The sequence below is a fragment of the Capsella rubella genome, unplaced genomic scaffold, assembly GCF_000375325.1.
Source record: "Capsella rubella cultivar Monte Gargano unplaced genomic scaffold, Caprub1_0 scaffold_1, whole genome shotgun sequence".
NCBI classification, from domain to species: Eukaryota; Viridiplantae; Streptophyta; class Magnoliopsida; order Brassicales; family Brassicaceae; genus Capsella; species Capsella rubella.
In genome coordinates, this window is record NW_006238923.1 from 13,658,000 (window position 1) to 13,664,006 (window position 6,007).

At 35.7% G+C, this 6,007-nt stretch overlaps 1 pseudogene; it reads right to left on the bottom strand.

Annotated features, from left to right (window-relative positions):
- Window positions 1-2,026: 2,026 nt before the first annotated feature.
- Window positions 2,027-6,007, bottom strand: part of LOC111832386 — a 9,206-nt pseudogene continuing 5,225 nt past the window's right edge.

A 6,007-nucleotide genomic window follows, 5' to 3' on the forward strand; every position in this document is an offset into this window, starting at 1 on the left:
ATTTCAACCTGAAGGGGAGTCCAATCTAATCCCGAGGATCGATGGTCAATTCAACATAGCAAGCCAGATCAACAACAAAGCTTATGAACTTGAGTTGCAAGGTAAGTATAATGTGTGTTATTGTTTCAAAATTGCTGAATTGGTTCTTTTCATTTTAGATAAATTAGATTTGAGGTCCAATCCTTTTCAAGAGGTAGAGGATGATATGATCATGCCTAGCACAACAGACTTAAAACTTTACATAGAGATTGTAGTTGAGGAGGAGCTTGAAGCAAAGGAGTAGCTCGAAGCTAAGGAGCCGTTTGAACCAGAGAATGAACTTATAGCGGAGAAAGAGTATGGGAAAGATGTTATTTTAACCTTACTTGTTTTGATACATGATCACCAGATGGGCATGTGTCTCATTTTTACTCTTTTTCCGTTGTCAAGTTTTGTCACAATAGGTTTTCTTGACAAGGCTTTTAATGAGGCAAATGATTCACATTCAAATTACCCATTTGTTGATCCAAACCATGGTCTAACATTCATAAATTGGCCCAAGGAAATATATACCAAACCCATCTTGTCTTATGTCTATTTCAAGACTAAGAAGAGCCCAAACAAATGGTTTAATTTGCCCGCCAAGAGGAGTGACGAAAATAAGTAGTTCAAGGGTCATTTCTGTTCAAACTCTATCTTTAATATTTTGTTATTTCCAATGTAGTCGTGTGAGTGTGTTTCAAGACTTCCTTCTTCTTTATAAATCCCTTGTAATCGTTTTGAGACATTAACCTTTCTTTCTATCAAAACCTTTTATTTTTCTAAGGAGATCTTTGCGTTGGTGTGTATATCCATCGATCATCTTGTTGGTGTGTATATCCAGCAAAACCCTTAGTTTCTTTGGTGCGTATATCCAAAGGATCTCAGTTTGGTATCGTGAATCTATTCCGCAAGCTCCTTGTGATATCCATTGGCCATTCAACTTCTATTGCCCTCCACGGTTTTCCAGCCAAATCTATCCTTGCTCAACTTAAGAGTGCCGAATCCTAGGGAGATTCTCATCATCCATAATATGTATCTGGCCAGTGTTGTGTTTTGGTGATGAAAGTCCTATAGAACTCAACTTTGTTTGTTGCCATTCTTGATTGGCTCTTTCAAAGAGGGAACCACAAATCAATACTCAGAGGATCATATATGTCATCTGAAGGTAAACAATTCTTACTCATGCACGTCAATCTGTTGTCCCCAATAATAGAAAATACCCTTTGTAGATTTGCCTCTTGTGGATTCAATGCCCTCCCATTCGGGGATATATTAACACTCTCTATACTCAAAGCTTTTATTCTATCAATCCTACTCTTTTCCTCGACATCATCATCAGAATCATGTCACATACTGTCGTTATCAACGAGAAACTAGTCAGCGACATCCCATACGTCACTATAATCTTCGATCAGGACATTTTTTATAACAACCTTTTCCAAGAGAACATCAACTTCTTTATTGGCTTTAATTAATGGAGGAACATGTAATGTTATTTTCATCTGGTTAACCGTTGGAGTATTTCTTCCTCTTATCTTTCGCTCATTCTCTTCGTCCTGCATCTATACACACTCATGTTTGGATTTTCCCTCAGGTAACCACGCTTTTTTGACTCTTCTCTTATATACCTCTGCTTCTTTGACTTTCTCTTATGCAGGTCCGCTGCTTCCTTGGTCTTTTGGTCAGAAGCATTTCTTGCAGCCCTCGTGTTAGGGCGCCCTCTCGTTATCGTAGAATCCACAACGAAATCATCAAATTCCTTAGCCAGTTTTTTATTGACCTAAACTAAACCACTTTCCTTCTCTACATATGCAGATTTCTTCGCCTGTCCATCATAGGAAGAAATATAAAAAAAATATAAGGTTAACTCAGCCATAACGTTATGACATATGAGCCATAATTAATTTAGATGTATGTGTGTCAAATAGCTTACAAGAGGACTAGTAACAAAGTGCGTCTGAACCGGTTTTCGTGGACCTGGAGGTGTCTTCAGTGTCTTTTGTTTTTAGTTATTCTCTATCAGATCCTTAACTCTGGTATCTGACTCACCATGATTTACGTTTTCCTTAATTGGCCCACTCTTGGTTTTCAGGTCCTCTTTAATATCTTTCACTTCATCCTCAATACATCCAAGCATGTTCCCAATACTTCCAAGCATCCTCTCAATACTTCCAAGTTGTCTCTCGCTGTTCGTATCAAAGATGTCAAACCTTGAGATTAATTTAGACAACATATCCAAGGATGCTCTAAGCGACACCTTTTTCCCTTCATCACTTCTCATTAGCACCTTGCAGTACATACACAAGAAACATAATCAGCAAACCAAATGTTACATTTTGATGACAAACACACTATACACCATTAACTAACCTTCACTTATTTATTCTTGTTGATCTTCTTATGTGCATCTCCTACACCACCCTCATTGTTGATCGCTTCAAATGTTTTACACACAATGTGGAGTAATTGCTTCTTCGCGGGTGATTCACAGAAAACAGCTGGTTTATCATTGACTCTTTTCTTCTTCTCCTTTCTCTTAACATCCCAAAAACCTGTACAAAACTTATCCTCATGTATGTCTTGGATCAACTGATCAAGTGTTGGGTCTTCGAGTTGATCTGGCTAGGTATGAAACAGCTCTCTTATATCAATATTTCATAACCATTTTACTCACATGAGTTGTAGTATCGAAAATTATGAACACATCAATAATATGCAAAAATCAATAATGAATAAGTATAAATCACACAGATAACTCATCCAATACAAAACATAACTTAGCCAATACAAAAGATAACTCAGTCTATACAAAAAAAAACTCACGCAATGCAAACATAACTCAGCCAATACAAAACATAACTTAGTCTATACAAAACATAACTCAGGCAATACAAAAAAAAAACTCAGGCAATACAAAAAAAAACTCAGCCAAAACCTTACCTCACCATACTCTCTGATATCTTCAAAAAAAAACTCAGCCAAAACCTTACCTCACCAATCAAAACAACGGTATCTCGTCAGGATTGACTAGATTCCCATAACGCTCTACAATACATTTGATTAAATCATAGGCTCATGCTTGTAACGTATAAACTATGCCAATAATGGTGCACTGATCGGCTCAAATTTTCCCTGAGCTACTGTCTCAATAAAGAGATCACTATATTACTTAGGGATCGAATCACATAGACTCAACGATTACACAATAAATAATTGGTATTAAATTAAGCTAAGCAAACAAGTTTTAAATTAAATAAAACAGCAAATTAAAATAAAGATTGGTTTTTAAACAGTTTTGAGGAAATGCTAGGCCTAGGGATATTCTCAAGAAATTCAGAATTGCAAATAAAGAATTGTCAGGATTTATAAAGCACCGTTCTTGAACTCAAATCACAAAAATATAATCATCAACTTTCGTTGCAAAGACTATCTATGTCTAGAACCCTAAATTCCAAATTTCTTTGCAAAATTATAAGTTTAAGACATGCATTTAATTCAGGTTTGATAAGTTCACAAAATCCCTAAACCAAATCTCTTTGCGAATAGGTATTTTGCTCATCTAGATTATTTTCAGGAAATCAGTAAACTTTCGTGTCTACCAATTAACCTAAGATCAGATTCTAGGTTGCTTTCATTACTCTAGAACAAATTAACCACAATCTAGATGAAGAACTCTATTGATTCAATCCTAACAATCTAATAACCTAACAATTCATGAATTCCTTTGAAAACCCTAAACCTAACATGAAATCTACTCATACATGGTGAATGAAACAAACATCATGAATAAAATAGATATCATAAAAGAAAGTAATAGAAGAAGTAAAGGAGCTTTGAATCTTCTCTGTAGGAGGTTTTGATTCTTCTCTCCCAGCTCTCTACAAATCTCTCTCTCCAAAATAAAGCTTAAGTCTTAACAAAACCCTAAAAACTCAATATATATGTCTTAACCATGAACTGGGCTTAACTGCAAATAAGGGAAACTTCTGTGCCGAATATACAAATCTTCTGAACTTCAATTACGCATGAAATTCAATTGCCGTCAGATATTGGTGTCGATCGACACCCAAAGTTGTGACGCTCGACACTCACACCAAATATGCTCTCCCAATACGTTCCTTCGGCACATCTTCTCCAAATGCTCCCAAATGCTCCAGAAAGCTCCAATCCATGCGAAATAGGTCCTAATCTTGAAATGACTCAAAAAGACTCGAAAACACTATTAAAACTCTATAAATAAGACTTATATTATGGCCAAAAACCCGTAAAAATTATGATATATCATGCACAACATACCACTAGACCTCGATATCTTTATAGCATCAACAAGAGTTTAAAATACTGACCGACCCCAGAGAAAAGTCTTAATGGCTTCATCATCAAAAACTCTTTTAGCACTTTGATATGGTATTCTAGAACCAACAACCCCAACCATCTACACTTTTCAAGTGTCCATCCCTGGCACTGTAATAATCATGCCCTTAGTTCATCTAACTTTGGACCTCCCCCACCAGGCTCTTTCAAATCTTTGAAGAATGTTTTATAGTCAACTTTAGGTTTAAACTTCTCTATAGGCAGTGGATATGTGTTTAAACCCGTGATATGACCAAATTCATTCAAGCCAAACCTAATAGGTTGACAACCAACGAGACACCAATGTGCATAATAGATAGTAGATAATGTACAGCCTTACCAGACCACACGAATTGGCTTTCAGCTAGCTTTGCAATGATTCCAATAGGTAACTCCTTGTTTTTATCCCACACATCTTGTCCTATTGATTCTTTAACTACAGCGAAATCTGCCTTCTTCATATTATTATTAATGCCCCTCTTTTCTAGATTAGACTCCCCTTCTGCGTTTAGTCTTGGAGGGTAAACCCATGGTTGATCTTCTAAAAGAACCATAGCCATCTGTGAAACATAAGGCAGCCGCTACATAACCAAAAATCAGCCGCAGCATAATTATAACTCAGCCGCAATATATTTAACAAATCAGCCGTAATAACAAAGATACATCGATACAAAACCGTCAATAACTTATAGATAATTTTCGGAAAACAGTTTAAATAACTGGAATCACTTCTTATTGACCATAGAATACAAATTACTGTCCGAAAACTTACTAAAAATTTCAAATCCAACCGCAACACGTTTGGTTTGTTGGAAAAAAAGAACGTCACCACTCAAATTAAAACCAAATGGGACAGCAACGACGGGGAGATATATATATATATATATATATATATATATATATATATATATATATATATATATATATTCGGCCAGAATAATACAATAAGCCAAAAGAGACGAGATAGAGAGAGACCACAAGTACGGTTAGTTCTGCGGCAGCGCTAAAAAAGAGAGTTTTTCAGTATTAAACAGTGAAATAATCAGTTTCCCTCTCTTTTATTGTTGAATGGAGAGAGATAACTATACAAAATGATGTGGATTTCAATTTTTTCCAACGTGGAAATAAAATAAGGCAACTTCAATGTGTTATAGCATAAATCAACTGCAATGTAAGTCCTAACATAAGTGAGCCGTATTACAAAACATTAGAGAAGTCTACCGATATGTAAGTCATAAGTCAGCTGTAATGTCAAATGGGTCATACCACTCAACCGTGATGTAAATCATCACTTACCTCAGTCGTATTGTAGAGTAAGGCGTAAAATAACTCAATCTTAAAGAATTTAAAGCCATATCATAACTTAGCCTTTTTAAGTAAAACAAATATTAAAACTTAAAATACATCAGCACATTACATAGATGTAAACAACATAAGCACATTCCTAGGAAAAAAAACAACATAAGCACATTTCATAGAATTCCGACGCAAAATGGTAACAAAAGCAGTGATGGCAGACCTCTAACTGCGAGAAATGGTTTAAGCGACAATAAGGGACTTCAAAAATGTGATAATACCCTTTGAACACTCTACTTCTAAGCGTTCCCATTTTCCGAGAGATAGATAGAGAGAG